This window comes from Lichenostomus cassidix, chromosome 4, assembly GCF_008360975.1.
Source record: "Lichenostomus cassidix isolate B80296 chromosome 4, HeHo_3.0, whole genome shotgun sequence".
Lineage (NCBI taxonomy): Eukaryota > Metazoa > Chordata > Aves > Passeriformes > Meliphagidae > Lichenostomus > Lichenostomus cassidix.
This window is the reverse complement of record NC_139484.1, coordinates 46541926-46559767: the sequence shown is the minus strand read 5'-3', so window position 1 is coordinate 46559767 and position 17842 is coordinate 46541926. Positions and strand designations below refer to the sequence as shown.

General features: G+C 38.8%; 1 long non-coding RNA gene across 1 annotated transcript; it reads left to right on the top strand.

The window, feature by feature from the left end:
* Window positions 1-13106: 13106 nt before the first annotated feature.
* Window positions 13107-15578, top strand: LOC146438404 (uncharacterized). The gene is made up of 3 exons (XR_014852069.1): window positions 13107-13152; window positions 13250-13329; window positions 15353-15578. It is a non-coding gene; the product is annotated as an uncharacterized LOC146438404 (long non-coding RNA).
* The last annotated feature ends 2264 nt before the right edge of the window (window positions 15579-17842 follow it).

The window sequence follows — 17842 nt, the reverse complement described above, 5'->3', positions numbered from 1 at the left end:
AATGCATTTTGATCTTTCCTGTTTTACAAGGCATAAGACCACAATCCCTAACTCTTCTTCACCCTAAGAGCACAATTTTATCATTGCTTCTCACCTATCAGACCATTTCCCAGAAAACAGAGACCAAGAGCCTGGATTTCCCAGGAGCCTGGATTTCCCAGGAGCCTGGATTTCCCATCTGTCAAGACACATCTTCAAAGGCTGTGAACTTTGATGGGGAATATGGTGACCAGTGGGCAGAGGGGTACTTCCAAGTGTGAGGCATGTGTATGCTGCAGTCAAGGCAAGGAGTCTTAACTTAGAGGAGACTTGGACACCAAGATGCACTCTAGTTCATTCAGGAAGTTAAATCCAGCTTGGATTACCCCAATGTCATGGGCAGGAGGTGAGCACTATTCAAACTCTTCTCCTCTGTGTGCCCTATTTTCCCTGGCAAGGAAGTGACACAGTTCAACTCAGTGAACTGCAGTGGCGCAAAAAATGTATGAGGAGTATATGGAATGCATTGGCACTGCAGTTCAGATGAGGAGCATTCAATTCAAAAGTGGACCTTGGAGTACGTGAAGATGATTGCAGCAGCTTTCTGGACATGCTTACCAGGACTGCTGGAATCTACTGTGCTCCAGCACTAATGGGTGTTCAGTCTATGGAGCTAGATTGGTGCTAGTCGGAAGTAAATCCCCTCCAAAGCACACTTGCTGAGGGTGCTGGGTTCTCAGTACTAATGGATTGTCTCTGAAGGTCTGCTTCTATTTCACTCCAGTATTTGCCAGTGTAGCCACAACCAGAGTGAATTATTAGAGGACTAACACCCTGGCATGATCCATGGCAAAACAGCATGCCAATGTATGTTCAGTGTATGTTCACCCATACTTTGAAATCATATAGAAAAGAAATCTTTTCTTTTGATTCCTCTTGTCTCCAGCTAGGATGAAAATTCCCTTCAAATGGCTAAGGATAAGAATAATTTCACAGCTTCTAGGATGCTCTCTGGAGAATACTGTTTGATTATCTGTCTGGTCTTATTTTGTTAGAGGCTAACAGGGCAGCTGCTCTGGCTGACTACTGTGAGCACTTACTGTTCCAGCCAGATCAGGAGGACAAAGACATGTGAAAATGAAAAATAATGGGGCAGGAAAAGTCTGTGGTTGTACTTTTTCCAGTTTCAAAAAGATTCGGTTGATACTTGGCTCAGCCTTTGTTGAAAGTTGAAAGTGGCTTTTCGGTATACCCTATCCTGAGCAATCCTCCTTAGAGTATAAGAAGGTTTTTAATCTGCAAAGCACAAGAGATAAAAAGGTCCCTTCATAAGACTGGTCTGTCTGATAATTGGAAAACATTTTCTCCAGAATGACAATTTAAACTCCTGGTAGCAGAATCCCATAGCAAATCTAAACGAAGGCTGAAATAATTCTGTCCAGAACATTAGCACTCCTTGTGCAATATATTATGTCACTTGCTGAATTTCCACAGTTGCTATTAATTGACCTCTAGGTCTCTCAATTGTAAGAAAAGTCTCAGATATTTAGAGATTGATTTTTGGTTTATTAGATTGTATTTTGCTGCCTTTTAGATTCTCTAAAGTTGCACTAAATTTTTCCTTTTGCATCTCCATTTTTCTTCTTAAGGTTCCTTTTCCATCTTCCAATTACTGGTTATTATACTACATTTTAGGAAACAAAAGTTTAATTACTGAATTGAATACATCACAGTCATAAGTATCTCCTTTGCTTACTAAAGAAATAAGCAGAGATCTGGCTAAGGTTCAAATTACTTTGTTATTGGATATTCACTACGTAATCAAATAAAACTGTCCTACAATATACCTTGGTGTAAACTCAGCTGTCAGGTAAATAGATTTATTTACAGTTGTAGGAATGGGTCAGAATACTTCATGTAAAACCAGCATTGCTTCTTAGTTTAATTATTCAGAGAAAAGTGATCTATTATGGCAGGTCCTCACTAGATTGTGTAGGGAAAATACTGTTGATTCTCAAAAATCATTTGTGGCTAGCACAGGTCTTTCCCATGAGAATTCCTTTTGTGTTTTATAAATAAAGATAAAGTTTGGATGTTATTAAAAACAGTGTCCCAAGATCTGGACGGTGCAGGCCTGGCCAATCAGGCCTAGGGGGAGGTTTCTGACTGACCAATCTGGGTGACCTTTGAAAACTCTATATATATGATGAAATCAAAACAATAAAGGTCTTTCCTTCTTGCCACTGAGAACTGGCTTCTTTACTCTGCTAGCAGCTCAACAGCGACAATCATTTGTTGATGATATGAAACACCTCAACATTTAGCAGCATTGGGATAGCATGGAGGTTGAAGAATATATGTATATTCCATTGTCATGATGCAGAAGTCTGCCAATATTTTAAATATGTATTTCATTGTATGTTTCCAAAACTACTTCATTGCCTCATCAGCATGAAAGTGCTGTGATTTTTATATTTTTTAAACATGACCCAGAGAAGAATAATTTCCCCTCTCAAACAATACGAGAAAATAGGACTAGAAGACCCTTAGTCTTAGATCTGTTGCTCCTAGACAAACATTTTTTCTGCAGTTGTTTTTTAATCACCAACTTGCATATTCTAGCATTTGCATATGATGAAAATTCATCATTCTAGCATGACAAAAAAATGTTGCTGTGCAGAGATAATTCTAGTGAATAACAGAGAAATCAACTGGTTTTGAAAGTGGAAGAATTATCTTATGGTTTATCATATACACTCAGGAAGGCCATTATCAGTTATGATTATCAATACCAATTCACCCTGTTGATTGGAGACTGATGAAACAGCTGCTGTGGTTTGCATCATTGATGGCTGTTCTTAAGAATGATCCTTCTCTGGAGTAAATCAACCATTCTCTTGAAAGTATCTCCTAAAATAATACCACTGACAAGATTGGTGATACTTATATTATCTTCTGCTTCAGCTGCATTGCAAATGATACTCTATATGTCATAGTCTTTGATTTTCCTAGCTGTTAGAAGCATTGCATGTTTTTGTGAAGCTTCACCTCAGTTATCACACTGTATGAGCCATGTAAAACAGATTCTTTATTTAGTCTGAAAAAATCGTTATATTTTAATTTGATTAGTAAAAGAAAATGCAATTTCATTTTCTCATCTATTTTGTTTCATATCTCCTTTCCTTTAAAATATTTCTTCTAAACTACTAATCTTATTTTTTCCATTAAATGCTCATTAGCTCCTGGCAAAATGTTGTCTACCCAGAGACTTACATTTCCTTTTTTAGGAAGTATTGCAAAGGCTGCATGCAGTATGTTAATAGCTGCCAGTCTCAGTGTGCCACAGGCTTAGGACAGGTGTGGAGCAGAAGCTGCCATTTGTGCAGTTTGACAGTGTCCCAAAGCTGAGGAATTTCCATGATCTATCTTCCCTATATCTTTATGATAGTGCGCAGTTTTGGGCACCATGATGTAGAAAAGACATTAGGCAATTAGAGAGCATCAAAAGCATGGCCATGAGGATGGTGAAGGGTCTGGAGGGGAAGCCATATGAGGAGGGGCTGATGTCACTTGGTCTCTTCCTCCTGGAGGAGACTGAGGGGAGACTCCCTCAACTAGGGGAAGTGGAAGGGCAGGCATTGATCTCTTCTCTCTCATGACCAGTTACAGAACTGCAGGAAACAGCATGAAGCTGAGTCAGGGAAGGTTTATGTTAGATATCCAGAGAAGGTTCTTCACCCAGAGGGTGGTTGAGCACTGAACAGGCTCTTCAGGGAAGCAGTCATAGACTCAAGCCTGACAGTGTTCAAGAAGTGTTTGGACAACACTCTCAGGCACATGGTGTGACTTATGGGGATGTCCTCTCCAGGGTCAGGAGTTGGCCTCGATGATCCTTGTGTGTCCCTTCCAACTCAGACAATTCTATGTTAATAGAATGTTCCTACTTCCTTCCAGATCAGTACCAGGACCTGGATGCCTATTTACAGCAGAATTTGCACTTCTTCCCGCATCACACTGTTTCTGCTATGAAAAGATTCTTTTCCGAGGACCATACCCCTACTTCCATTTTCCCAACCTGAACACTTTTCACCCCAGACATTTTTTCAAAGTATCCACTGTAGTATCAGAGACTTTGTATAATTTCTTAAATTACCTCATCAAATTCCTGAGTTAGTTACACGCAATTAACTTAGTCAAGTGTAGGTTTTGAATGGAAAATCTTATGAAAAGACAAAAAAAGACAGGAAGATATAAAGGCAGTCACAGCGTTGTGGTTCTGCAGTCTTGTGTGCATCATGAACCTTGCTTGGCTTTGCTCATTCCACAAATTGCATCCAGTAGATTGTTACGTGTTCATCTGGTAAAGTCCTGCCTCCAGGTTTTGACATTTATGGCCTGATTGTGAGCAGTACCTGCAGTCCAGCTGTGCTCTCTAGGGAAACCATGGCAAGAATGAGAGACTTTGCTTTTGCTCAGCTTTGTTGTAACTCCACACACTTGGTCTACAACAAAATAACATCTGCCCCTTGTAATAAATTATTGTTGTTTAGGAATGGTATTCTCCAATTCAGTATTCTCACTAAAACCCCATCCTGCTTCCCTTCCCACCCCCCTCTTGTGTTGAGATAAGAAAAATTTAATGGAGACAGCAATGAGATGAGAAATCGGACAATAACAGCAACACTAATAATAATAACAACAGGTGTAAGAAAAATAAATTATTTGCATGAAAAGCCCCCAGCAATAAACAAATACCAGACCACTCCATCCCCCGCCCTGTTTACTCAATCGGGATGATCCCCCTTTCCCCTGTGGCAATGGGGTGAGGTGGTATCAAATAACATCTGTGCCCTGGCCATACCCCCTGCCTGCCCCTGCAAAAAATTAACCCTGTCCTGGCCAGAACCAAGGCAAAAAATGTAGCACCAATGGAAAAGACACATTGTTATTATCTCTTGGTTTTGAGTCACAGCCGCACTGTGCCAAGCAGTAGTCCCTGTGTAAGCCCAGATAAAGTGAATCATAGCTGTACAAAAGCCAGGGATTGCCAGAGCCCATTGCAATTGCAAAATACTCTTGAATAGCAGTGGTGTAGTCCCCAGTCAAATTTGGTATCACAGAACACTTTTGTCATGGTGAGTAAACACTAATAGTCTTTAAGAAGGAAAGCAACTTGTATTTTTGAGATGATGGAGACTTTTGCTAGCAGCAAGTGTTCTGGCTGGAACCTTACATGAATATCTTAGCCAGGAGAACCTGTTTCTTGTTTGGACTCAGAATAAGCTGCCTATTCACAAGCATACAACTTTTCAAGACTTATGAAAACTTGGGACCTAACACACTACATCTGTTGAGGACAGAGGAATTAATAATCCTATTCAAGCCATTGATGATTAAGAATGTACTGAAAATAAATCCTAAGATTAGATTGCATCTAAATAGAGATTGGATAACATAAAGTGTAGGGATGTGTTACTACATGTACCTAATGTCATCTTACCTTATATCTGTTAATGTTTTTTTATTGTTTAGACGTGCTTCAAGGTAGCAGAATAAGCTTTTATCCTGTAAGAGTGCTCCCTGAAATGTCAAATTTTCCTTGGAGAAGCAATCTGGTAAAAAAAAATCACTGTACTGAAACAATCTTTCTCTTTTAATCTGTTCCTAGGAAAAAAAATAGTGAAGTTTTAAAAAGCCATCTGTATGGTTTACTGGTATGTGTGTTTGAAAAGCAAAGTGCTTAAGTCCAAGTTATAACTTATCTTCAGGCTGGCACAACTTGACCATTGTAATATCGGTGCCTGCAAAACAAAAGATGCTCCTGAAAACAGGCAAAATTTTTTCAGTAACCAAGTACTAATCTGAAATTAAACTGATTTATTATCTGGAATTATTCAAGCTACCACATTTATTAGCACATATGCCTTCTCACTCTGTTACAGTGGTCCTGTTCTCTCAGCTGTAAGTACAGCATCATGACTGCAAAGCTATAGTGCTTCTGGGATGAATGGGTCAGAAAAAGAAAAGTAACTCTATAAATACAAGCATGACTCTCACATTGTAAGTTGTGGTGGTGTCTTTTAACAGTAATTTTCCTATAGAGTAAGAGAAAATTATGTTGCTTAACCTCCTCTTATTATATACAGGTCATTCTAATGCCTCTTTTGGTTATTTTGTAGCAGTTTTAAAAAATAAAGAAAAGGCAAGAAACAATGAGTATGCTGCTGTAGATATAGATCAAATATATTTGGGGCTGCTGCAGACATAGTTCATGGTAGCATCTGAATTGGCTGCCCTGCAGATTTCTATTTACCTGCAAAATAGATGCAGCCCATACAATCCCATTGCACGGCACCTGCCTACCTATGGGATCTGAGAGTGAACACCAAGCTCATTCTTTTGATCTAGACATTTGTGCTGTCCCTGAATCTGATAAATATTTCAACAAACATCAACTGTGAGACTTATTCTTGAGACTGAAGGACTACCATCTCACAACAACAGAAATGATTCTGACAGCAACTAAATTAAAGTGACCACTGTTAAAATGTTTGGTATTTTATAAGTACGCACTTATACAATTGTCCTAGGTTACAATATAGATGTATTTAGTATTCTATTGCCACAAGCTGTGGGCCATTAGCTGTTATGTCCTGCTATGAATCACCTTGATAACTGTTAATGAGCTATCAAGAACCCACTGCATGACTCATGGAATTATCTCATCCTACTGTGAGATGCTCCACCCAGGAGGGAGGAGCCAAGCATTCCCACCTGGATATAACCTGGCCTTGGAACTGCACAAGTCAGCCCTGTCCACTGGGTTCCCAGAGGATAAGAGCTACCACTGGACCTTCAGCTGGAGACCAGACCTTCACAGGATCACTGCTTCAACTGAACTACTTCACTTGGACTGCTATCACCACCCTACCAGGGTGTTTGGTTGTATCTGACTTTGTCAGTGTTTTTTCTTGTATTATTTCACTTATTTTTAATTTTTGCTATTAAATTTTAATCCTGACTTGAGATCTCCCACTGGTTTGTTTTCAAACTAATACAACAATAAAAGGCACTCTCTGATTTGCAATTCTGCATTTTCCCCATCAATATAAAAATATTTCAATTTTTTTTTCTGCATTAGTGTCTGTGAAAACACGGATATTTATAATGTCATTGCTGTTTTGATAGCTAAATACTTGGGAAGCAAACAGCTAGGATACCAGTTTTAGCAAGTGATTAGATAAATGTGACATACAATTGATTAGATGTTTTTCTGAGGTACATAGGTTAAGAGACTTATTTCTCAGGATCAATGTAGTCCATGAAAAGGAAGGTAGTTATCTTTTGGAAGGTTCAGTTTCTCTTCTCAATGGCATAGAGAGCATAGAGTTTAACTGTGGGCCTAGTGCTTCTCTCCTATTTCTTCAGATGTTTTTTGCTGTAGCTGGGACTACTGTAATTACTGTTTGAGTAATTACTCTTTCTGACAAATTACTACTGTTCACTTAATTCCTGGAAGCTCAATATAGTCAGAGTCTCCCTTATGCCCCACTGAACAGCCTCTTGGACTCTCTCTGCAGTACAGTCCTGTATGTGTTGTGTGATCACAGCCAAGATGATCTGTTTCGCAACCTTCCTTGGCACCAACACTAGACTGACAGGCCTGTTCTTCCCCAGATCCTCCTTCCCACCCTTGTAGATTGGCATCACACTTCGGCTGTCTGGGACCTCTCCAGTTAACCAGGACTGATGAAAAATGATAGAGAGTGGTTTGGTGAGCTTTTCCACCAGTGTCCTCAGTACCCACAGCTGAATTCCATGCAGACTCACAGATTTGTGAGTGTCTGAGTAGAGCAACAAGTCACTAACTACTTCTTCCTGGGCTGCAGGGAGTCTTTGTCCCTGTCTACCAACGCAGAGGGCTGGTTGTCCTGTGGAAAACTAGCTTTTCTGTTAAAGATTGAGGGGAAAAAAAAAATTAAGCCTTTTTCCTCATCCTTTGTTACAATTTTCCCCCCCACATCCAGTAAAAGATGGAGATTTTGTTTTCTCTTCTTTCATTGTTGATATATTTATAAAACCATTCTTTATTATCTTTCACAGCAGTAGCTGGATTGAGTTCAGGCTGAGATTTTTGCCTTCCTAATTTTCTCTCATGGTGACCTAGCAACATTCTTGTACTCTTCCTGATTTGCCTGCCCCTCCTTCCAAAGGTCATAACCTCTCTTTTTTTCCACTGAGTTCCAGCAAAAGCCCTTTGTTCAACTAGGCCAGTCTTTTGGCACATAAGGACAGCCTGCTTCTGCAGCTTTCAGACCCAACACGGGCATGCTGCCCCCGGCTCATCTCTAGTAAGCCTGGTCTTGTCCCCTTCCCCCTTCAAACCTAGTTTCAAGCCTGCTCAATTAATCCTGCCAACTCATGGGCTAGAATCCTTTTTCCCTTTTTAGACAGGTGAATTCCATCTGTCTCCAACAAGGCCAGTGCTGTATAAACTGCGTGATGATTGTTAAAGCCAAAATTCCACTGATGGCAACAGCTTTTAAGCCACATGTTGATCAGGTGTGTTCTCATGCTCCTAATCTTCTAGTCAGAAATGAGAGTGCCCAACTAACCACACCTATCACTCCTCTGATGGCAAGTAGGCTTTTCCCACTTTCATCAAACACATGCCTGTAGCTAATTTTTTTCCTCTGGAAGCAACTTAAAAAATTACCTTAACAGCCACAAGAATAACCATAGTAAGAGACAATTTGTTGCACTCTCAATGTTTATCATCATCTCAAATAGATAAGCTAAACTAAAATATTAAACTAAAAAGCATCTACCCTTTTGTGTGACATCCTCAGGTCTATGTGAGTGGAAGATGTTTCCAAGTTGGGTCTGCAGAAGTCTTCCTGTCCTCATCAAAAAGTGACTGTCTAGTTCTTTGCTTTCACTGAATTGGGTGCTTCTTTACCCACTGTAAGATGCCTTTTCTCTTTCTTGTCAGAAACTGTCCATTGGTATCTGTAAATAGACAGTAGATGACAGCATCTCTGTTTCCTACAGCAGAGATAGGTATGCTCAAGCTAAGCAGAGTAGTTATGTTTCCTTCTGCTGTTTTCCATTTCCGTCCTTTGTCCTTGCCTACAGAAGCATTTATTGCCCTCATCCCTCTAAATAATGGTGGCTTTCCAATAACTTCTAGCCTTGTTTTAAATTTCACATTTCTGCTTTTGTGTGGGATCCCAAGATATTCCTCAGGCTTGCAGGCCTGGAATCTTGTGTTGTGTGCAGATTCTCTGTCCTTATCCCCTAGAGCTCTGCCATGCAGGATAGCAGAAACACATCTGTTGTATCAATTTTTGTCTTTTCCAAGGGAAACAAATGTATGATAGTATATTAGACCAGCTGAAACAGTTGGAGAAAGCATACAAGCTTGCAAGTACATGATGTCTTCACCAAGTCAGAAAAAATTCTGAAAAATTCCAAGCAAAGCAGAGATTGAGTGAAGTTGCTTTGAATTTACCATAGTTACATTTGTCAAACAGACAAGTTGAAAGCAAAGAGCACTTAGCACTTGTTTCAACAAGCAACTACAGGAGCTAGGAGATGAGGTAGGTTGGTTTAATGATCCATTTGCAATATGGTTCTCAATCAGAATATTAGATTTGAATAGCTCCCTGAATATTTGGTTGCTGATATAAGAGAGTTGATGATTGGTGCCTGAAGGTCCAAAGATCTTCCACTAATACAGCTCTTAGAAATTTGTTTCCCAGTTCTCCTTCTTTTCTGCAACAAGTTTAACTCCTTTCCAGAATTTTATTTTTATAGCTTTTTCTTCTAATGTAGCCAGTCCACAGATTTCAGTAAGGAATTCCAAATCCAGTTTCAAATATGTAACTGTAAAAATGTCTGATCTTGAATGGGAGAGGGACTGGCAATCAACATATTGGGCTGCCCTCACTCTGTGTTACCAACCTGCTTAAGCTGGTGAAAATACATATGCAAAACATAAACGGATTTTAAAAAACTGTTAAGTTTGTGATCAGAATTAAATCATGGTTGTAATAACAACAAGCTAAAATCAACGAGTTAGAAATAGCATCCCAGTTCTACCTACCAATGAATTTTTCACATGCAATGCACTCAAACAGAATTACTCCACAGTTAATCTTACACAGCTTTTGACAACGTGCAAAGTGCACTAAGGATTTAAGTTCAACGGTTCAAATCTGCCCTTAGCTCTAGAAGCTACTAACTCATACTGACAAGTTATAAACACCAAAAGTAATGCACTATAAACTTTTTAAAACAGCTACTCCATTTCTAGTGACTGAAATCTCTCCTCTGGTAATGCAGATTAGATAACAGTGATACTGCCATAACTAATAGGTATTAATAACGAATAGCTACCAAAACATATCAGTGCACAAATAGGTGTGCCAGTAGAGAATTCTTTTTTTGTAGCATGAACCCTTGAGTTACCCTTGATTGAGGCTCTGTGCTTGACTAGCTTGTGTTAATATAATACTACAGTACTGGGAAAGAACAGCTCCAGGCTTTTGAAGAAAAACAGTAGTCTCCAAAAATTCAAGCACAAGATGCAGAATGGGCCTTAAAAGCGCAAGAGCAGGATGCTATCAGAGCTCTAGGGCTACAGACCAGGGTAGTACTGGACATAGGGGTAACAAAGACAACAAAAGTCAAGTATCTAACATATAGAAAACACAATATATATACTAAAACCCAATGACAACATGGAATTTGCAGACCTTTGAAGAAAGCATAAATCAGTTTGTTAGTAAATGCATAAAAATAGCACCAAGTGAAACCAGAATTGATGAGGAAGAAGTCCTGCTATAACCACCATTTTCCTGTCAGTGAAGCACCTCAGATCCTGGATCCACAGTACAACTATGGTCCCCTATTATATCCCCCTTAACAGTAACTCCATCAGTCTACTGACCCACCTAGTACAGGTGTGTGTAAAAGAGACTAGGAAATCTGTGTTCAACAACTGTATTATAATGAGAAATTGTTGTATTTGGATAATTTCAACTGTATGTTCTAACCTCATTGTAACTAGATTAGTAATACAATTTTTATTAGATTTAATATTTTAATTGGACTAACAATAAATTCCAGAGTTTGCATGAGTTGTGTTTTGTTAGCCCATATGCACTGCACAGAGAATTTGGTCTGGTACCTTACCCTTGATTGTAATTTGGATACACTGCTCTTTAGAGTTATGTAACATATCTTAGGTATTATTTATTCTTCTTTACTCATTCATCCAATGTAATGATAGACAAGTTAATAGGACAGCTTTTCTTTTGACGAAAGGCTGTGCATATATGAGGGTCTAGTGAGTAGGTACGTTTGTTGACTTTTGATGCCAAGACAATCAAAATGAGAATAGTGGCAATTAGGGCAACCCTAAAACCCCTGGAAAAAAGCAGGGATGGCATAGGCTAAGGGCTCAAGCTACAGCAAGGGAGTAGCATAAGCCTTCATTACACTAAGTGGCTGCTCTCACTGAGTGGTGCTTCCCAGATTGCAGGAGTAAGCTCAGTGTCACACACAAAGTTACCTGTCCCCTTAGTTCACTCATAGAGACACTGTTTGAGCTCCTGTCTGTCTCTGAAATGCCTGCATGTTCTAGTTGCTGAAAATGCACATGAACAGGTAATACCACCCTGGTGCAAGTCTGGCTGGAAGGTTTGTCTTGTCCACTCCTGGTTCCTCTTCCAATGCTCCTGTAAAGCACCTGAGATCAAACCTTTCCCTTTGCATAGAAAGTCTTACTTCCTCCTGTCTGCAGAAGACTTCTCTCTAAAATTATAACATTTCTGAGACTTTTCTGTGAGGAACTCACACCTAAAAAATGTTTGTTATATCTTTGATATTTGTTTGAGTATTATTTTTCACTAGTAGAGGCATTTTGGGAAAAACAAGCATTAATAAATTAGTGATAAATGCTCATGGAATGAACTTCTGGAATGCCTTATAAAAATCACAGCCAGTCAGACCAAAACATATTTTATGAAGAACAACAAACTACTTTGTATACCACAACACTTTTTTTAATAATGTATCTTTATATACAGCAGCCCCTTGAACACATAACCCTAGCAAAAGACGTTTCCAGAGAATCCATGCATTTTTACCTCCCTGATGTGTCTGATTCCTTTACAGAGTTTTTAAATAATCTGCATTCTAACATAAATCAATAATCTTTAAGGAGAATATCTTCAGGAAATTTCTCTTTAAACAAGTAATACAGTTGCTTGTGATTAAATATTGCAAATTATTAATGTGTTTGCTTATTGCTTTCCCTTTTCTGAATTGCATAAGCATAATTTTAATTTTTTTTTTTTTACTCTGTGTCTCCTTTGTAGACATTCTTTCCACTTCAAAATACCTGCCTTAATCATAAAGCACAAAAGACCTATAAAAGCTGACTTTAAGTGGTGTCCTGAAATCCCTTAGGGACTGTCCAGGACTCAGCAGGTTAAAATACTACTTCTTCAAGACTGAAATGACATCTAAGTGTGAAAAGTCCTTGCAGGAAAAAAAAAATAACTGTTGGATGCTATAGTAGACAGTCAAGTCTCTTAAAACACAGTTTTTGCAGAGCAAAGTCACTACCTGGGTATTAATATGTCTCAAGTCTTTTTTCATACACTAAATGGAAGTGTCTGGGATAAAAAAGGCTGCTTGTTCTCCCTTGTTTTTTACAGTATGTAGCACTGAATTTAGCTAATGCTTAGTCATCTCCCAACTGTACCTGTTGCTGTATAAAGGCCTCTCTAATGGAAAACAAACCATTCTCACTTAAAATTAATTGCAAAGTTACCAGCTGGGCTTTAAACACAGCATCTTGAAGAGGCTGTGGTGACTGGACATTGTGCAGCAGCTCTAGCACTCCAACAAAACTGTGAACTGTTTGCAGACAATGAGTTAAAAATGTTCTTTTGCCAATAAACACGCAATGCTCCCGCCAATGAAAACACAACTAAAATCCAACCAGATAGGTAAATTTACTAGTAATACAAACCTGTAACAGAACTGAGGATTTATATTTGTGATGTAATACCCCAGCAATTGCCATTCCATGGCTACAGTACAAGCAGCAGGGCCCTGCAGGCTCCTAGGAGGTTTATAATATTGGAGGGAAGATCCTCATGGGTTAGCAAAAGCTTCATAAATCTCAAAATCAAACTTAAGAAGAGGTATCTGAGGAAACAAGACTTTGAGGTTGACCTTTCTTTGGTATTACTTCTAGAGAAGGAAATGATGGGACCATTTCACTCTTCCTGCTCAGGCAAGAAAAGAAAGTACAGATGTGTTCTCTGTGCATGCAAAGTAAGTGGGAAGAATTCTTGTGAGGCAAGGTAAAGAGCAAGCAAAATAAAATTATTTTTCATGCAATTGATACTAACTGAACTGGGAATGGAAATGCTGAAGGAAAGGAAATTGTAAAAGTCTGAGCTGTATTTTATCAAGAGCTACAATGTTATCTGCTTTAGGAGAATTCCCTGGGGATCATTCCAATGTGCAAGAATATATGTGCTCTCACACAGCATTTCAGTAAAAATTTGAGACACCACGTAAGTTGGAAGAGATAGAAAATATCTTAAGTAAATTTAAGTTAAATTGAGCCAAGAAGCTTCTTTAGGGCTATTTAACATATGTTACAATTCTAATTTTCTCCCACATTATTCCAATACTTAAACAATCCCAGTTGCTTCTAAATGGAAAAATACACCAAGCTACTTCGCCAAAATACACCAGGTAAAGTGATTGCTTACATCTGATGCATCTAGAGGGAATTTTATTCCCAAAAGTGCTTTTAAAGTGCCTCACTAACTTATTAACAAAACAAATGTACTCCATCATTTTTATTATAGGGATTTTCTGGGAATTAATAAGGGCTTGAATTGTCTCTAGGCCCTTTCTGAGCAAATTTTGATTTCTGTAGAAAAAATATATCTAATGACAGAGATCATAAGTTTGACTTAACTGCATGTTTTCTTTGATGTCTTGGTAAGTTCTCCATCTGTCTCCAGGAAACTCACCATAAGTCTCCACCTTGGATTTCTGGAATAACTTTCATTGCTGCTGTTTCATCTTATTCAAGCTCTCTCTTCCCAAAAGGATGGGTCACACTAACCTGCATCCTGTCCTGTGCAGTCTTAAGTCAGTTTGCCAGGGAAAAAGAGGAGACAGCAAACACCCTGGCAGCCGGGGGTTCCCTCCTTGCCCTTGCTGCCCTGCAGGAGCAGGAGGTGGCTGTGCTGTTTGCATCCATCTGCAGCTCCAAAAGCCTCTGAGTATCCCCTCCATGAGCCAGGGGCTAAGCCAGCCTACAGGAACCAGGCAGAATTTCTCAGATGATTCAGAAAAGCTAAGGAAAGGATTATGGCTTTACATATATTATAAATGCTTACGCCTTCATACCTTCAAACCATCTGCAAAGGGTATTATGTGGCTGAGGTTTGCCTGTTATTTTGCCTGACTTCTCTCCAATGCATGCAGAAGTTTCTGTAAACAAAAATGTTTCTTCCTCAGAATTCTGTGCTTCAGAAATAGGAGGTGTATTGAGTCTAATCTTCTTTGGGTTTGAGGGGAGATAGGAGACTCAGAAATGCTCTTGTAAGCCCTCATACTTTTATAAAAAGAAATATGATGTTATGTATTGAAGCCAAGCAAAAATTCATTTCACTAAGCCAAGGAAAAATTCATTTCACTAAGCTAACAAGGAATTCACTAGAATGAAACATATCAGGAAAACAACTGACACCAAAATCAAATAGGAAACAACCCCCAAAACCCCAAATGAATGTAATTTAAACAAATTATTTTTAGAAAAGTTTGAAGGGGTAAAAAAATTGGAAAAGTTCTGGAAAAGCCTGACACTAAAGAAAAATTCTTTTCAACTAAACTAAGGAAAAATTCACTGGGATGAAATGTGTTAGGAAAAAACAAAAGCAAACAAAAATCTTTTAACCAAATGGAATCTAAACAAACTTGTTTTGTAAAAAGCTATTCCTCCTCAATTGTTCAGCAAGTTTTCTCTGAGAAAGTACAAGTTCAATAGCTCTCAGTTTGTCTGACTTTCTGCTATAAAAAAAAAGCACAAAACTGAAATATTTTTCTTTTGATAAAGCCCTCCTTGCCTTGCACATGCATTACAAAGAGCTAAAACACAATAACAACTGCCTTTATCCTGAACAAGTCACCTTGAGAAGTACAATCTAACCCTGAATTTATTTATGGTGACTATGAAATACGACTATGAAAGGGATATATAGTACTGAAGAATGAATATGAAATACATTTTAGTTGAAGTGGTACATTATTATATAATCTCTCCTTTGTTATATAGCCTCTTGTAATCTGATAGAAGTCTGCAAGAACAAAAGGGAAGCACTTTAAACAGAGGAAGATTTTTCTAAAAGTCAGCTGCAACAAGATCTCCGTGTTAAGTATTAAGTCTAATCAACTACAGCTCCCTCTTCCAAAATCTCTGTGGGATGGCTTCCAAATAAAATGCACATCTAAGTATTAATCTTCTGGAGAAGAAAACAGTACAGAAGAATAGCAACTCACAAAACATGGTTCTTCATTAATTTTAAAGAATCTGCATTTCTTCTTTTTCATGCCTGCCTCTATCAGAGGGAAACATGCCCAGGTTGGAGCTGCACATCTGCACCATCATCTGCCTGAGGAAAGAAATTAAATCAAGGGTCTGTTTATTCAGAGATTTCATCAGGATGTGAGTTGCCTCACAATATTGCCTATTGAAAATATCAATAACTTTTCCTAAATATTATATACTTATTTATATATTAAATTATTCAAAAATAGTACAGGTACTGATATTCACATTCTGATGCTTTCTGTGTGAGATAACTTTGAGTTACTCCCCAATTATCTAACTAATGACAATTACCTAGACTGACTTCCTGATTCACAGTGAGGGAAATAGTCCATGAAATGAAAATACATACTCTCATCCCACACAAAAATTATTGAAATCCAGGTGCATGTTAAATATTTTTATGCTTTAAAGAGTATTACCCATTGCATGAGCAGGTAAGATGGAAAACTTCTACAGGTTTTCTTATCATAAAACAATCCTTAGGGAACCAGTGATCTCTCTCATGGAAGATTTGTCTCACTTATTTTTATTATAGATGGCCCCCTATGAATGAGAATCTTAGTTTTCATGCTTGTGTATAAAATGTGCTTTGTGCAATCTACATTTTTAACCCTAATTTAACACTTTACTGAAATGCTCATATTTCTGGCTTAGCAAGAAATATGTCTGCTGTGCTATTTTCTGAACTGCTTTCTAAAACAGATTTATCGATAAATCATGTTCCTTTATGTAGTCAGATTTTTCTGAAGTGCAAAAGAAAATTATAAGCATCAGTTCTTAAAGATATGTCAGGCTGGGAGGCAGGTTGGATTTGAATCAAGAACATTTTCTAAGATTTTAATTTTAAAATCCATTAAGAATATTTAAACATACCAATAATACAAAATTGCCAAGATTTTTTTTTGTAATTTGCTATGAAAATAGTGTGAGTCATTATCCTGAAGAACTCTTCTTGAATGATTTCTCTCCTTCCAATTATTTCTCAATTAAAGTAATTATTTGCTTAGATGCTTTGCATATTTCATTTTCTTTGATTCCCTGTGGTACTGTACCATACAACAGATGTAGTTTAGCTTTTTGCTCTTTGAAGTAAACCATTTGGGGGGCAGGGGGGAGGATGGGGGATGGAATTCATTGAGATACCATGTCAAATGGGTGCTAAACAGACACCCAGGCTATTTTATGGCCTCAGCATTTCTTTATATTTTAAAAGCCTTTATACAAAATGGCAAACTCTAAAAACCAATGGTCCTTGAAGGTTAGATAATGCCTTCAGGCTTAACTGCTGGCATTGATTCTGAAATAGGTAGTTTGAAAAAAATTCTTGGTACAGCTCCTATGGAAAAAGTCTTTATCTTTGCTGCAGCAAGACCACGATATGGACCAGTACAATAGGAGGACAGAGTAGCAGCCTCATCCTCACTGCATTCCATCCTCCTTTCTTTGGGACTGCAATTAAACTTATGAATGAGCTGGTCAACTAGCAGAGAGACAACCATGGACCTTCCACTGCTGCACCTGCACCCTGAGAGGGTGATCATCAGGGCCCTTACCTTCTTCAGCCAGTTTTTCGTGGCTCAGTATGTATCAAGCCAAACCACCAGAACAGGGCAGGATGTAGGACACAGAGCCATTAAGCTTTTCCCTCCTACAGTGGTCCCACGAGGTGCCTGTTGGTGTTGAAGGGAACCAGAGAACCTGGAGGAGAAAACCAAGGTCATGTAGAGCAGACTTGCCCTTACAGCCCAGCAGGGCAGGAAAGTGCTTTGTGAGGAGCTCCATTAATTTAAACAGGATTACCTGAGGAAAAACATCACCACAAGGGCAAGAGGGCAAATCAGACATGAAATGAGTACCAAAAGGGTTTTGCTTCAACAGAACCCTGTTCTGCATTTGGGTCACTCCACCCTTGACTTAAATGTAGGTTACCTAGTGCCTTCACCTGGAGAGTGTTCTGGTCACTGTTGCCAGAGTGACACAAGACAGGAAGCCTCTGCAATTCAGCAAGGTGGGAATACAGCCCACACCAGACTCCTTCAGCCTGGGAGGGCTGTCCTAGGTTACAATATAGATGTATTCAGTATTCTGTTACCACCAGCTGTGGGACATTAGCTGTTATCTCCTGCTATGACTCACCCCTGATAACTGTTAATTGGCCATCAAGAAACCACAGCATGACTCCTGGAATTCCCTCTTCCTACTGTGAGATGCTCC